The sequence below is a fragment of the Chiloscyllium plagiosum genome, chromosome 37, assembly GCF_004010195.1.
Source record: "Chiloscyllium plagiosum isolate BGI_BamShark_2017 chromosome 37, ASM401019v2, whole genome shotgun sequence".
Lineage (NCBI taxonomy): Eukaryota > Metazoa > Chordata > Chondrichthyes > Orectolobiformes > Hemiscylliidae > Chiloscyllium > Chiloscyllium plagiosum.
Genome location: NC_057746.1, coordinates 2,673,005 through 2,687,707, shown reverse-complemented (window position 1 = coordinate 2,687,707; position 14,703 = coordinate 2,673,005). Strand labels below are relative to the sequence as shown.

At 43.3% G+C, this 14,703-nt stretch overlaps 1 long non-coding RNA gene across 2 annotated transcripts in view; it reads left to right on the top strand.

The window, feature by feature from the left end:
• LOC122541653 overlaps window positions 1-14,314 on the top strand; it is a 29,045-nt gene extending 14,731 nt beyond the window's left edge. Inside the window, exons 3-4 of one of the 2 annotated variants that reach the window (XR_006309634.1) lie at window positions 12,499-12,709; window positions 13,682-14,314. This is a non-coding gene — a long non-coding RNA (uncharacterized LOC122541653). Of the gene's footprint in view, window positions 1-12,498; window positions 12,710-13,581 lie in introns of both variants that reach the window. The other variant, XR_006309635.1, reaches the window with a different exon arrangement.
• The last annotated feature ends 389 nt before the right edge of the window (window positions 14,315-14,703 follow it).

The window sequence follows — 14,703 nt, the reverse complement described above, 5'->3', positions numbered from 1 at the left end:
AGGGATGTGAGAAAAACTATTATCACTCAGAAGGTGATGGGAATCTGGAACTCACTGCCTGTAAGGGTGGTAGATGTAGAAACCCTCTTAACATTTAAAAATGAACAAGTATGCTCTCTTGGAAAATGTAGAGGGTGATGGACTCTCAGGGAAATGTAGCATGACAGCCAGATTTCTCGTACCAAGACTGGCTCTAATATCACAAGCGAAATGTCAGGTTCCAAGCAATCAACTATGACAGGGGACTCTCTAATCAGAGGAAAACAAACATTTCTGCAGCTGATAACGAGACATCAGAATGATGTGCTGCTTTCCTGGTGCTAGGATCAAGGATATCACTAACAGGGTGCAGAATATTCTCAAAGGGGAGAGGAATCAGCAGGAAGTTATTGTACACATTAGGTCTAATGACAAAGGAAGAGAAAAGGATGAAATTCTGAGGAGAGAATACAGGAAAGTAGGCAGGATGTTAAACAGTAGGTCCTCGAGACTGGTAATATTTAGATTACTTTCAGTGCCACAAGCTGGTAAGAGTAGTAGTAGGAGGATAGAGCAGATGAATGCGTGGCTGAGGAGCTGGTGCAGGGAAGAAGGATTCACATTTTTTGATCATCCGAATCTTTTCTGGGATAGAAGGGATCTGCATGAGAAGGATGTGTTGCACCTGAATTGGAACAGGACTAACATACAGGTGGGGAGATTTGCAATAGCTGTTCAGGAGGATTTAAATAATAAGGTTGGTGTGGTCGGGGGGAACCCAGGGAAAGAGTGACAAAAGAGATCAGTATGAGACATGTGCAGATGGAAAAATGAGCAAGTCAAACAGTCAATGCAGGCAGGAACACAGCAGAGAATGAGGTAGGACTGATAAATTAAACTGCACTTGTTTCAATGCAAGAGAATGAACAGGTAAGGCAGACAAACTCAGGACATTGTTGGAACATGGGACTGGGTTATCATAGCTATTACAGTGACGTGGCTCAGGGATGGATAGGACTGGCAGTTTAATGTTCCAGGGTATAGATGCTATAGGAAGGATAGAAGGGGTAGTAAAAGAGATGGGGGGAAATGGTGTTTATGATTAGACATAACATTACAACTGTACTTAGGGAGGATGTTCTGGGGAGTACGTCCAAGAAAGCTATTTGATGGAACTGTGAATTAAGAGAGGGATGATCACCTTATTGACATTGTACTATAAATCTCCCAATAGCCAGTGGGAAATCGAGAAGCACATTAGCAGATCTCAGTTATCAATTTTAAGTGTGACCTACAGAGAATCTGTAGTAGTGAGTAGAGTGGGTTCTTTCTTGATTATATGTTTTTGGAGATATGTCTCTTGATTAAACTTAAAATATAAGCCACAACTATTAATTTAACTTGGGCAGTGTTTGTAGAGAAATAAAACGGTGTTATTTTCTGGGTCTGTAGATTGTGAAGGAGCAAAAATGGTCTTTAATAGAGGGATATGTACTTCTTGTCAGATGTGGGAGTTTAAAGAGAGTTTAAGGGTTACTGCAGATTATATCTGCTATAAATGCTGTTGGCTGTGAATCTCATCAAATCGAATGTATTGGTTGGAGAGACAGTTAGAAGCAATGTGGAATTTGCAACAGCAACAGTATGTGATGGATGGCAGTTATAGGAAGGGGCAAAAGTCTCAGATACAGTCACATAGATGGGTTAACTCCAGGAAAGATAAGAGAGATAGGCAGCTAGTGCAGGAGTCTTTTGTGGATAATCCCATTTCAAACAGGAATGGTGTTTTGGAAAACGTAGGGGGTGATGGGTTCTCAGGGGAACATAGCACGAAGAGTCAAGTTTCTGATATTGAGACTGGCTCTAATGCAACAAGAGGTGCGTTGGGTTCCAAGAGATCAATTGTGTGGGGGGACTCTCTAGTCCGAGGTACAGACAGATGTTTCTGTGGCCAGCAGAGGAAAAGCAGAATGGTGTGTTGATCCCTGGTGCCAGGCTCAAGGATGTCTCAGAGAGGGTGCAGAATGTTCTCACACAGGAGAGGGGCCAGCAAGAGGTCATTGTCCACATTGGAACCAATGACATAGGACGGGAAAAGGTTGAGATTCTGAAGGGAGATTACAGAGAGTTAGGCAGAAATTTAAAAAGGGGGTCCTCATAAGGTGGGGGGGAAACACCCAGGGAGATAATGAGGAAAGAGATCAATCTGAGACGGGTACAGTTGAGAACAGAAGCGAGTCAAACAGTCAGGGCAGGCAGCGACAAGGTAGGACTAATAAATTAAGTTGCATTTATTTCAATGCAAGGGGCCTAACAGGGAAGGCAGTCGAACTCCGGGCATGGTTAGGAACATGGGACTGGGATATCATAGCAATCACAGAAACATGGCTCAGGGATGGGCAGGACTGGCAGCTTAATGTTCCAGGATATAAATGCTACAGGAAGGATAGAAATGTAGGCAAGAGAGGAGGGGGAGTGGCATTTTTGACAAGGGATAGCATTACAGCTGTGCCCAGGGAGGATATTCCCAGAAATACATCCAGGGAAGTTATTTGGGTGGAACTGAGAAATAAGAAAGGGATGATCACCTTATTGGGAATGTATTATAGACCCCCCAATAGTCAGAGGGAGATTAAGAAACAAACTTGTAAGGAGATCTCAGCTGTCTCTAAGAATAATAGGGTGGTTATGGTAGGGGATTTTAACTTTCCAAACGAGAGGAATTTGTTAAGTGTGTACAAGACATTTTTCTGATTCAGAAAGTGCATGTACCTACTAGAGAATATGCAAAACTTGACCTACTCTTGGGAAATAAGGCAGTGCAGGTGACGGAGGTGTCAGTGGGGGAGCACTTTGGGGCCAGCGACCATAATTTTCACGATATTAGGCAAGAACTTTCAAAAGTTGATAGGGTTGGATATTCGTAAGTAAAGGGATGGTTGGAAAGTAGGAAACTTCAAACATGAGATAACAAGAGTCCAGAGACAGTATGTTCCTGTTTGGGTGAAGGGCAAGGTTGGCAGTTGTAGGGAATACTGGATGATGAGAGGAATTGAGGTTTGGTCAAGAAAAAAAAAGACATATGTCAGGTATAGACAGTAGGGATCGAGTGAATCTCTAGAAGAGTACATAGGCAGCAGCAGTATACTTAAGAGGGAAATCAGGAGGGCTAAAAAGGGACATGAGATAGCTTTTATAAATAGAGTTAAGGAGAATCCAAAGGCATTCTACAAATACATTAAGGACAAAAAGAGTAACCAGGGAGAGAATAGGGGCCCTTAAAGATCAGCAAGGCCACCTGTGTGTAGAACTACAAGAGATGGGGGAAATACAAAACCAGTATTTTGCATCAGTATTTACTATGGAGTATAAGGAAGCTAGAGAACTTGGGTAAATAAATTATAACATCTTGAAAAATGTCCATATTACAGAGGAGATGCTGGATGTCTTAAAACGCATAAAGGTGGATAAATCGCCGGGACCTGCTCAGGTGTACCCTAGACCTTTGTGGGAAGCTAGGGAAGTGATTGCTGGGCCCCTTGCTGAGATATTTGTACCATCAATAGCTGCAGGTAAGGGACTGGAAAACTGGAGGATGGCTAATATGGTGCTACTATTTGAGAAAGGTGGTAAGGAAAAGCCAGGGAACTATAGACCAGTGAGCCTGACATCAGTGGTGGGCAAGTTGTTGGAGGGAATCCTGAGGGACAGGATTTACATGTCTTTGAATAGGCAAGAACTAATTATGGATAGTCACCACTGTTTTGTGCATGGGAAATCGTGTCTCACTGACTTGATTGAGTTTTTTGAAGGAGTAACAAAGAGAATTGATGAAGGCAGCGGGGTGAATGTGATCTATGAGGACTTGAGTAAGGCATTCGACAAGTTTCCTCATGGTAGACTGGTTAGCAAGGTTAGATCAGATGGAATACAGGGAGAACTAGCCATTTGGATACAGAACTGGCTCGAAGGTAGAAGACAGAGGGTGGTGGTGGAGGGTTGCTTTTCAAACTGGAGGCCTGTGATCAGTGGTGTGTCACAAGGATCAGTGCTGGCTCTGCTGCAGTTTGTGACTCATATAAATGATTTGGATCTGAACATAGGAGTTGTGATTAGTAAGTTTGCAGATGATGCCAAAATTGGTGGTGTTGTGGACAGCTAAGAAGGTTACCTCAGAGTACAATGGAACCTTTATCAGATGAGCTGGTGGGCCGATGAGTGGCAGAGAAAATTTAATTTAGATAAATGTCAGGCGATGCAGTTTGGAATGGCACATCTGGGAAGGACTTATACACTTAATTGTAAGGTCCTGAGGAGTGTTGCTGAACAAACAGACTTTGCAGTGTAGGGTCATAGTTCCTTGAAAGTGGAGTCGCAGGTAGGTAGGACAGTGAAAAAGGCATTTGGTATGCTTGCATTCAGTGGTCAGTGCTTTGAGTTTGAAGGTCATGTTCCGGCTGTACAGGACATTGGTTGGGCCACTTTTGGAATACTGAGTTCAATTCTGGTCTTTCTTTTAAATGGAGGATGTTATCAAACTTGAGAGGGTGCAGAAAAGATTTACAAGGATGTTGCTCGAACTAGAAAATTTGAGTTTCAGGGAGAGTTGGGGCTATTTTCCCTGAAGCTTTGGAGGCTGAGGGGTTACCTTTTAGATGTTTATAAAATCATGAGGGGAATGGATAGGGTGAACAGCCGATGTCTTTTCTCTAGGTATGGGAGACCGAAACTAGAGAACAAATATTTAAGGTGAGAGGGGAAGATACAAAAGGGATCTGAAGGGCAATGTTTTCATTCAGAGAGTCACCAGAGGAAGTGGTGAAGGCTGGTACAATTACAATATTTGAAGGCATTTGGATGGATATATAAATAGGAAGGGTTTAGAGAGATATGGGCCAAATGCTGTCAAATGGAAATAGATTAATTCAGGATATCTGGTTGGCATGGACGAGTTGGACCAAAAGTTCTGTTTCCGTGCTATACAGCTCTATGACTCTAAGTATTCAGGTGTGCACTTATAATTCCAAGGCTATAGGCCAAATTTAATCCACTGGAAAACAGGATTAGAAAGTTAGGTGGTTGTTTTTCATTGGCACCGACTCAATGGGCGGAAGAGCCTTTTTCTGTGCTTTCGACCTCAATGGGGAAAGTACTTAAACCAAGACTTAAACAAGGAATTAGAAGAGCTAAAAGGGGTCATGAAAAGTCATTAAGGAAAATACCAAGGATTTTTATACGTATATAAAATCTAAAAGGGTAGCCAGGACAGGGTTGGTCCACTCAAATACAGAGGAGGGAATCTATGTGTGGAGTCAGAAGAGGTAGGTGAGGTCCTAAATAAATACTTTGTCAGTATTCACCAAAGAGAAGAAATTGGTAGAGGATGTTCTCAGGGAAGGAGGTGTTGAACTTCTAAGCCAAATAGCTTTTAAAAATAAGGAGGCATTGTGCATCTTAAAAAGTATTCAGGTCGATAAGTCACCGAGTCCTAATGGGATCTATCCCAGAATATTGAGAGAGGCAAGAGAACAAATTGCTGAAACATTGACAGACATCTTTGTATCCTCTTTAGCCAAAGAGGAGGTCCCAGAGGACTGGAGAATAGCCAATGTTGTCCCATTATTTAAGAAGCGTAGCAGGGATAATCCAGGAAATTACAGGCCTGCGAGCCTCACCTTAGTGGTAGGGAAATTATTGGAACAGATTCTCAGAGACAAGATTTATGCATTCAGAAGCATATGGACTTATTAGCAAGAGACAGAATAGTTTTGTGTGGGGGAGGTCATGCAACACTAACTTAATTTGAGTTTTTTGAAGAGGTGACAAAGATGATTGATGATGGAAAAGCAGTTGATGTTGTCTATATGGACTTCAGTAAAGCCTTTGACAAGGTCCTTCATGGCATATAAAAAGTGACGTCACATGGTATTAGGGTGAGCTGGCAAGGCGAATACAGAACTGGCTTAGTTATAGGAGACAGACGGTGACCAGTGGAATGGACAATTGTGACCAGTGGTGTTCTACAAGGATCAATGCTGGGACTTCTGTTGTTTGTGGTCGACATAAATGATTTGGAGGAAAACGTGGTTAGTCTAATTAGTAAGTTTGCAGATAGTACAAAAATTGGTGGAATTGCGGATAGTGAGGAAGATACAGCAGAATATAGATCAATTGAAAGCATGGGCAGAAAAATGGCAGGTGGAATTTGATCTGGGCAAATGTGAGGTGATGCTTTTTGGAGGGTCAGGTATAATGAATGGCAGAACCCTTAGGAGCATTGATAATGCAGAGGAAACTGGGTGTGCAAATCACTGAAGGTGGCAGCGCAGGCTTATGGCATGCTTGCCTTTATTTTTAAGGGGCATTGAGTACAAGGATATGCAAGTTTTGCTGCAGCTTCACAGAATTTTAGTTCGGCCACATTTGGAATATTGCGTACTGTTCTGGTCACCACACTATCCGAAGAATGTGGATGCTTTGGAGAGGGTACAGAAAAGGTTTACTAGGATGTTGCCTGGTATGGGGGATTTTAGCTGTGAAGAAAGGTTGGATAGACTGGGTTTGTTTTCACTGGAATGCAGGAGGTTGAGGGAGCAATCTTAAAAAAGTTTATAACATTGTGAATGGCATGGATAGAGTGGAAAGTATACAGCTTTTTCCCAGGGTAGAGGTGTCAGTTATGAGAGGACACATGTTTAAGTTGCGGGGAAGGGGGGTGGCAGTTTAAAAGAGATGTGTGAGGCAAGTTTTTCACACAAAGAGTCATGAGTGCCTGGAACACGCTGCCAGAGGAGGTGGTGGAAGGAGCATTCAAGAAACACCTGGACAAATACATGAATATGAAGGGAATACAGGGGTACAGATCCTGTAAGTGAAGACAGTTTTAGTATACATACAATACAATCTCGACAGTATGGAAACAAGCCATTTGGCCCAACAAATCCATAGTGACCCTCCAAAGAGTAACCCACCCAGACCCATTCTCCTACCCTATTACTCTACATTTACTCCTGACTAATGCACCAAACCTACACACCCCTGAACACTATGGGGCAGTTTAGCATGGCCAATCCACCTAACCTGCACATCTTTGACTGTGGGAGGAAACTGGAGCACCTAGAGGAAACCCACGCAGATACGGGGATAATGTGCAAACTTCACACAGACAGTCAGCCGAGGCTGGAATCAAACCCGGATCCCTGGTGATGTAAGGCAGCAGTGCTAACCACTGAGCCACTGTATGGAATGGCAAGATGCGTTGGCTGAGGCTTGGAGGACAAAGGGCTTATTCCTGTGCTCTATTATTCTTTGTTCCTTTGACTAATCGCAGCGATTCCATTTGCTCTTGCTTGTGTTTATACTTCACTCTGGTGTCCTCTCACCCCTCTTCTTGTCATCATATTATCAGATTGTTCAGTTCCTTTCTCTGTCATGCTTATTTAGTTTCCTCTTAAACACATTTCTGCTCTTCATCACCACTCCACGTTGAGAAGATGAATTAATACATCTTGGAATTTGTGGAATAGAATTAGAACAAAAACATGGAACACTTTCAGCTTCTCCTAAAGACCAAAATAATGTCCTTTAGGAAGAGAATGTGTTACAACCTTCTGATCTCCATGTGCATCCAGTCCCACTTGCAAGAGTTGATTTCCTTCCCTGAGGAGGTTACAGAGATAGGGCGAGATGTGAGAGATAGGAATCATTCAAGTCCCTGTACAAAGAACTGGCCATTCACAGTCCAAAGGATAATAACTAGCTGCCAACACACACACACATACACAGGTGTCCCGGAGATGTTCCCTAAAGCGCTCTGCTAGGAGGCATCCAGTCTCCCCAACGTAGAGGAGACCGCATCGGGAGCAATGGATACAATAAATGATATTGGTGGATGTGCAGGTAAAACTTTGATGGATGTGGAAGGCTCCTTTAGGGCCTTGGATGGGTCTCTGGAACACCCACACCAGTTAACCACACCGCCCTGTGGCCCAACATTTCAACTCTGCCGAGGACATGGAGGTCCTGGGCCTCCTTCACCGCTACTCCCTCACCACCAGACACCTGGAAGAAGAACGCCTCATCTTCCGCCTTGGAACTGCAAGCGGGCATCACAGCCGCCCCGCATTTGCCACGGGACTATGCCTACATCAGGAAACGATGACAATTCATTTTTGTGTTTTAAACAGCAGTCGCAGCTTTAAACCCACAAAAACCCAGCAGCTGCCGGTCCGCCCACGTGACTGGGAGATAGGAGACAGAGGACAGATAGAATGCACACTAGACCAACATTACCCATGACTCGTGGACCAAAACTCCGGAATTAATTAAATATAGAAACCCATCTCCTAATCACATCAAGAGACTGACTGAAACACACCCATACCCATCGATACGGAGCCATCCTGACACAAAGGACAGGCATCCACCAAACAGGAACGGACAGACCAATACACACCAACACCCCAAGGGAACAAAAGGGGGTGCTAGCCCCTGCCCTCACAGAGAGAGACAAGCAGATAATACCCGGACCTGTTTTACATAAACCAATTAGCACCCTATTGTGTGTGCCCTGCAACTCTCCTGGGACGGCAGGAAACAGCCTATTTGCACCTACTCCAGTGATGATGGGGAACTATCATCCCATTCATCCTCAAATCCCACACATCCTGACAACTAAAAGTATATAGTATGAAGCTGCGCGCGGGAACAGCAGAGCAGCCGAGATTCGGACCTCGGTTGGTCTCCACCGGCGTTACTATAGTAATAAATGTTACCGATTGTTGAACCGCACTCTGGGCTCGGACTGATATCATTTCATCCACGCTAACAGAACACTTCAACCCCAGGGCATCAATGTGGACTTCAACAGTTTCCTCATTTCCCCTTCCCCCACCTCACCCCAGTTCCAAACTTCCAGCTCAGCACTGTTCCCTTGACTTGTCCTACCTGCCTATCTTCTTTTCCACCTATCCACTCCACCCTCCCCCCCAACCTATCACCTTCATCCCCTCCTTCACTCACCTATTGCACTCTATGCTACTTTCTCCCCACCCCCACCCTCCTCTCATTTATCTCTCCACCCTTCAGGCTCTCTGCCTGTATTTCTGATGAAGGGCTTTTGCCCGAAACGTCGATTTTACTGTTCCTCGGATGCTACCTAAACTGCTGTGCTCTTCCAGCACCACTAATCCACACACATACACACACAACTCAACGATAGGAAATCAGTAAAAATCCTCAGATACTCTGCACCTTCCAGATAATTACCTTACCTTCTCATATTCAGAAATGAGCCATCAACAAAACTAAGGCTGGAAATCTGAAGGAAATGTTTCCAATAAATACATTCAATATCCAACACACACTCCAGTCAAACAGTCCAGCACAAAGCACCGAGTAAACAGCTCTCTCAGCTGGATCTTCTCACACAGCATAAGGGACATTTCCACTCATGATTACCCACAGGATAGTCAGACTGCCTGAAGATTTTTGTGGATATTATGGGATACAATTTGTATAAAAGCTGCTCCTTCACTCATCATCTCCTCACTTGGTTTTCAGTCCCTATAGGAAGTGAACCAGCTCTGGAAGAGGAAGAGGAGACAATGGGCAGAGTGGGTGGGCTCTCTGATTGACGTCTCTCACAGTCAATCCAAATATTTCTGGAGAAACATGACTTAAAACAAAAACATGATTTGCTGGGAAAACTCAATAGATCCAGCAGTATCTATGGAGAGAAAGCAGAATTAATGTTTCGAGTCCAGTGATTCTTCTTCAAAACTGATTGTAGCTAATATGCTGAAGATGGGATGGTGGGGAAGGAAGATTAACCAAAAAATGGGGATGAAGTCCAGAGAAAGAGAACTGCAATTGGACACATAAAAGGAATGGGAGAAAGTGAGGGCTGCAGATGCTGGAGATCAGAGCTGAAAATGTGTTGCTGGAAAAGCGCAGCAGGTCAGGCAGCATCCAAGGAACAGGAGAATCGACGTTTCGGACATAAGCCCTTCTTCAGGAAAGAAGGGCTTATGGAATAAAGGAATGGGTCAAGGTCAGCCTGGGAGAATCAATGACTGCTCTTTGGGACCATTAGTAGCTAACAATGGGATGGTTAAGGTGGCAGCCAATGTGATGATAAGGCTTGGTGTTTGGGGTTGAGGTTAAGTCATGGGAGAAGGTGTCCAGGCCCTAAACCTATTGAACTCTATATTGAGTCCTAAAGCCTGTGTGAGAAACAGAACTCACTCACAAATCAATCAGCCTGAGACAAAGCTTTGGAAACAAGAACAATTTATTACAGTCTTGCAAGAACTGGATGCCTCTGCAATCAAGCAGAAATGCGTGCGAAAACAGAACATGTAAGCAATCTTATTCATTTACAAGTTGCGGAATCATGCCTCCCTTTTCCCATCCTATCATAAGCCAATTACCTCACTTGTTTTTTTCTCTCTAGTTATTTTCTTATCTGGCCATCCTGCTGTCCTTGTATGTCTGCATTCTTTATTCCTTGTTTGTTACAGCTTGTTCTTCTATCCAGTTTCTCTTATCATACTATAAGCTTTATTGTGAAATGCTCCTGCTGCTGCTTCTTTTTGTGGTCAACTACAACACTTTAAAGTTATTTCCTAGCTTAAAACTATTTTCTTTAAAAGACCCTCTATATTCATTAAAGTCTTAGCCTTAAGTATGCTACATGCTACAAGAATTCCGCGCCCGTTTGTATAATGTTCCCCTTCCCCTCCCCCCCACACTACACCCCCTCACCCATCTGCAAAAACAACATTTCTAATCTCCCACACCTGCAAGGTCCCAAACGGAAAATGAGATGCTGTTCTTCCAGCTTGCGCTGAACTTTGCTGGAGCATTGCAGCAAGTCAGAGGCAGAGATGTTGGCCAGAGAGTACAGACCTGTTTGTGGATTTTGAGAATAAGGCAGGAGCAGGCTGTGCGAGGCTGGGGAATTATGAGCTTAAAAGCAATAGAGGGTGATCACAAAATGAAATGAAATGAAATGTGGACACAATAGCCTGGTGTTCAGTGATGGGGTCATGGTCCTGGAGGAGTTAGGCTGAGATGTCCAACAGCTGACACTCAGCCTCTACATTGTAGAGGTCAGTACACCAGACAGCAACAGGAACACCCTTGTCAGCAGGCTTAATTACAAAATCAAGGTTGGATCTGAGAGCACGAAGTGCAGTCAGAGGGAGATAGGTTCATATGGGCAAGTTGGAGGGGAGGGGAGTGGGTAGGCAGAGAAATTAAACCAACATGTCAAATTTACAGTTCTCAATGAACAGTTTGATCACAGGTAAAGGGCCAGAGGGAGGGGTTCAGGAGAAGGGAGAGTGTTGGAGGCAGATGGAGGGGTCTGTGGGATGGGGAGAGGACTCTCCTGACTTTTTTTGAAGCTTGGGAAGCTAACCAGTGAAATGGAGGTGACTTTGAACAGTAGATCGGTTGGAAATTTAAATACTTCATTGTCCCACGTGAGTAAAATCTCACTTATTGCAGCTGCTGTCTCAGTTCCCCAGGTAAATGTTTGACAGAGATTTCTAGTGGGGTATGGCATTCTTCATCCTCACAGGCTTTCAAACTGACAACATGAGTGTGGGATGTGTATCCTAGTATGTGTTTGACAGCAGATCAAGAAGAGTAAGACACAGCATCCAAAGCAGTGATGATGTCCAGTGGTAGAATCAGTACATGCACAGGAGGGAGGGGACCCTGGAAGAACTGAGTGGGGAGAAGCCACAAATAAGAGATGGAAATAGGAGTTTCACTGTATTATGACTACAATGAGTGGAATGCACTGATAAATCCCATTACTCCAGTTTCACCAGCAGTATCAGTGTTTATATTCAGTCGCCAAATTGTTTTTCTTTGTTATCCACAACAAAGATTTTCATATTTCAACAAACTCAAAATTATCTTTTTGTTATAATACCTAAATTCAGACGGCAAAGTTATTAGATTAGATTACTTACAGTGTGGAAACAGGCCCTTCGGCCCAACAAGTCCACACCGACCCGCTGAAGCGCAACCCACCCAGACCCATGCCCCTACAGTTACCCCTTCACCTAACACTACGGGCAATTTAGTTAACATATAAAAGTTAGTTAACATATAAAATGATAATCCAGAAGTACCTTCAATTCCTTCTAATCTCAAACACACAGTGAGTCCTGCAGAGATAACATTTTATATGAAAAACAAATAGAAAGATCATCATCTTCAGCAACGTCCTGTAGAACAAAGGACAAAGGTTAATGACTCCTCACAGGCCACTGAGCTTCTTACTGAAAAAGTCAAATTGCTGATAGCCGTATGTTAGTGGGGGGGTCTATTAAACCTCTATTAAAGCTCTCCATATCCGTGAAAGTTGTCACAGCTCACCTTCTCGGTGGTAGTAACAGTATTGTGTTGAATTTCTGAAGTTTCTGAATTACAACCAGGGGAAACAGACAGAGGTGCTCCAGCCTTCTGATCCTTTCTGTTACTTCTCTTTTGCTGGCTCCCCAGGTGTTGGAAGCAGAGGTCAAACTCTCACACATTTGCTGTCAAGCATCAGCACTGAAGCAAATATTCCAGCAAGTGTCCAAACAATCCAGCTCTACAAGTCTTTTTATCCATGTATTCCGTAAATGTATCCTTGTGTTCACAACAACAGAACGTCTCCAAGACCTGCAAACTCAGGAAGTGAAGTGGAGCTCATTGCGTGAGTCAGTATCCGGTAAGTGGATATCTAACAGCCCTACCCTATCCACGGTCAGTCACCTCTGCATATACAAATTTCTGAGGTTCAACTTTCACTAGGTCGGTTCCTCTCACATGATATCCTGGACTACTGACCTCTGCCGGGATGTCCCAGTCCACTTAACCTTTCTTGGCTGCTACCATGGGCTGTCCCAGAATGAGCATGTTTGAGTGCTTGTTCAGCTTGCAATACATTTGAATGATTTTCACCATTCTCTCTCTGGGAGGAACACTATGATTCACCTATGTGTAAGCCTGTTTTTAACTTAAGTGTAAACTGTTCTTCAACATCCCACTAACGTATGTGACAAATGGAAGCAATTTTATTTAAGGGTGACACTGGTCTGTGATTGGAGTGTAAACGTTAACTGGATAATTTCCTCATTCATTTCACAACATGTTTGAGTTTCAATAAATTGTGGGTGGGTTTGGACAGGGAGCTTTGAGTCCTGTAAATGAAGTTAACCAATGTTCATGGAATAATTCAACTGGACTTGGAGTGGAACCCATAACCTTGTTCTCTGAGTCAGATTTGAGCACAGATAATCAGGCTGAAATTCCAGTGCAGTACTGAGGTGTGGAAGAGATTCCAGGGGTAGGGAAGGATGAGGGCATACGGGGATTTAAAAACAACCTCTGAAACTACTGAGTTTTCCTGGGATGTGTGGGTCATTCCTCGAGCTTTATTACTGTCACACTGTTAGAACTGTGTCTCAGCAATACAACTTATTTGAGTGAATGAAAGCAGAATGGCTCATCCTTGAAGGCAATCCCAGCTGACACTAGGGACTTTACCACTTGAGGAAGGGTCACTGGACCCAAAGCATTAACTCTGATTTCTCTTCACAGATGCTGCCAGACCTGCTGAGCTTTTCAAGCGACTTCTGTTTTTGTTTCTGATTTACAACATCCGCAGTTCTCTTGTTTTTTACTTTACCCCCTTTCACAGGTTCAGGAACCCAGGCACAAAGACAATGCTGATACCTGCAGCTCCAACTAGTTACCACTCTAATTCAAATCAAACCTTCAGGCTGTCAGTACACAGAGGGAAAAATATTCTCAGAAGATCCAATGACTAAATCATGGAAGAGTAGGGAAGTTATCTGTGATGTCTTGATCAATACAGATCCCACAATTCATGTGAGAAAACTGATTATCTAATCTTTTGTCTTTTGGAAATTTGCTGTGCCACCATGTTTACTGGATGCCATTGATGGTACATTCCAATTGTAAGTACACTTGTAAAAGCATTTCATTAGCTCTGTTGTAGTTTTTATGAACTGAGTTTGTGAAAGTTGATATATAGATGCAAATTTTGTGTCCTGTGAACTGAAAGTTAAACCCATATATGGTGAAGATATCTCAGCCCACAGTGACATGAATCAGTTTTTGTGTGCTAGACTCTTACTGTGTTTCAGTGAAAACGAACACACCATGTTGACAAACCAGGTAGATTAGTGCAGATAAAAAAGTGAATTTATTGTCAGTTATGAATCTGTACAGAAGATTGACAAAATAAAAAGTATTTGAAAATTATTCCAAGATCTTTCTCAGAACAGAAGAGTCTAAGATGAACTTATCCCACTGTTATTACAGAGATATGATGGGCTAAAGTAACTCAGGTCTGTAGAGACTCACACCCCACTCCTTCCCCATACTCAGGATAGTTGTCCTCCCAGACAGGACAGTACAAACATTTCCTATGGTATTAGTCAAATACCTGTCACCTGAAGAGGATCTGTCTTAAATTCACATTCCCAAACAAAGCAGTATCTGATTCTACCATATACCCACTCCTGAGAGCTGACTCACTTTAGTGACAGACAAACATTCACATCAGGGGTAACTCTCTCAGAACATCACAAATAGAGGTTTCTTTAAAATCTGTGCTTTAGTCTGGCTCCCAATTATGACACAGAATGGAGCTTGATTCCATCATCCAAACCCACCAATGGTTACAGAGATCCAGTG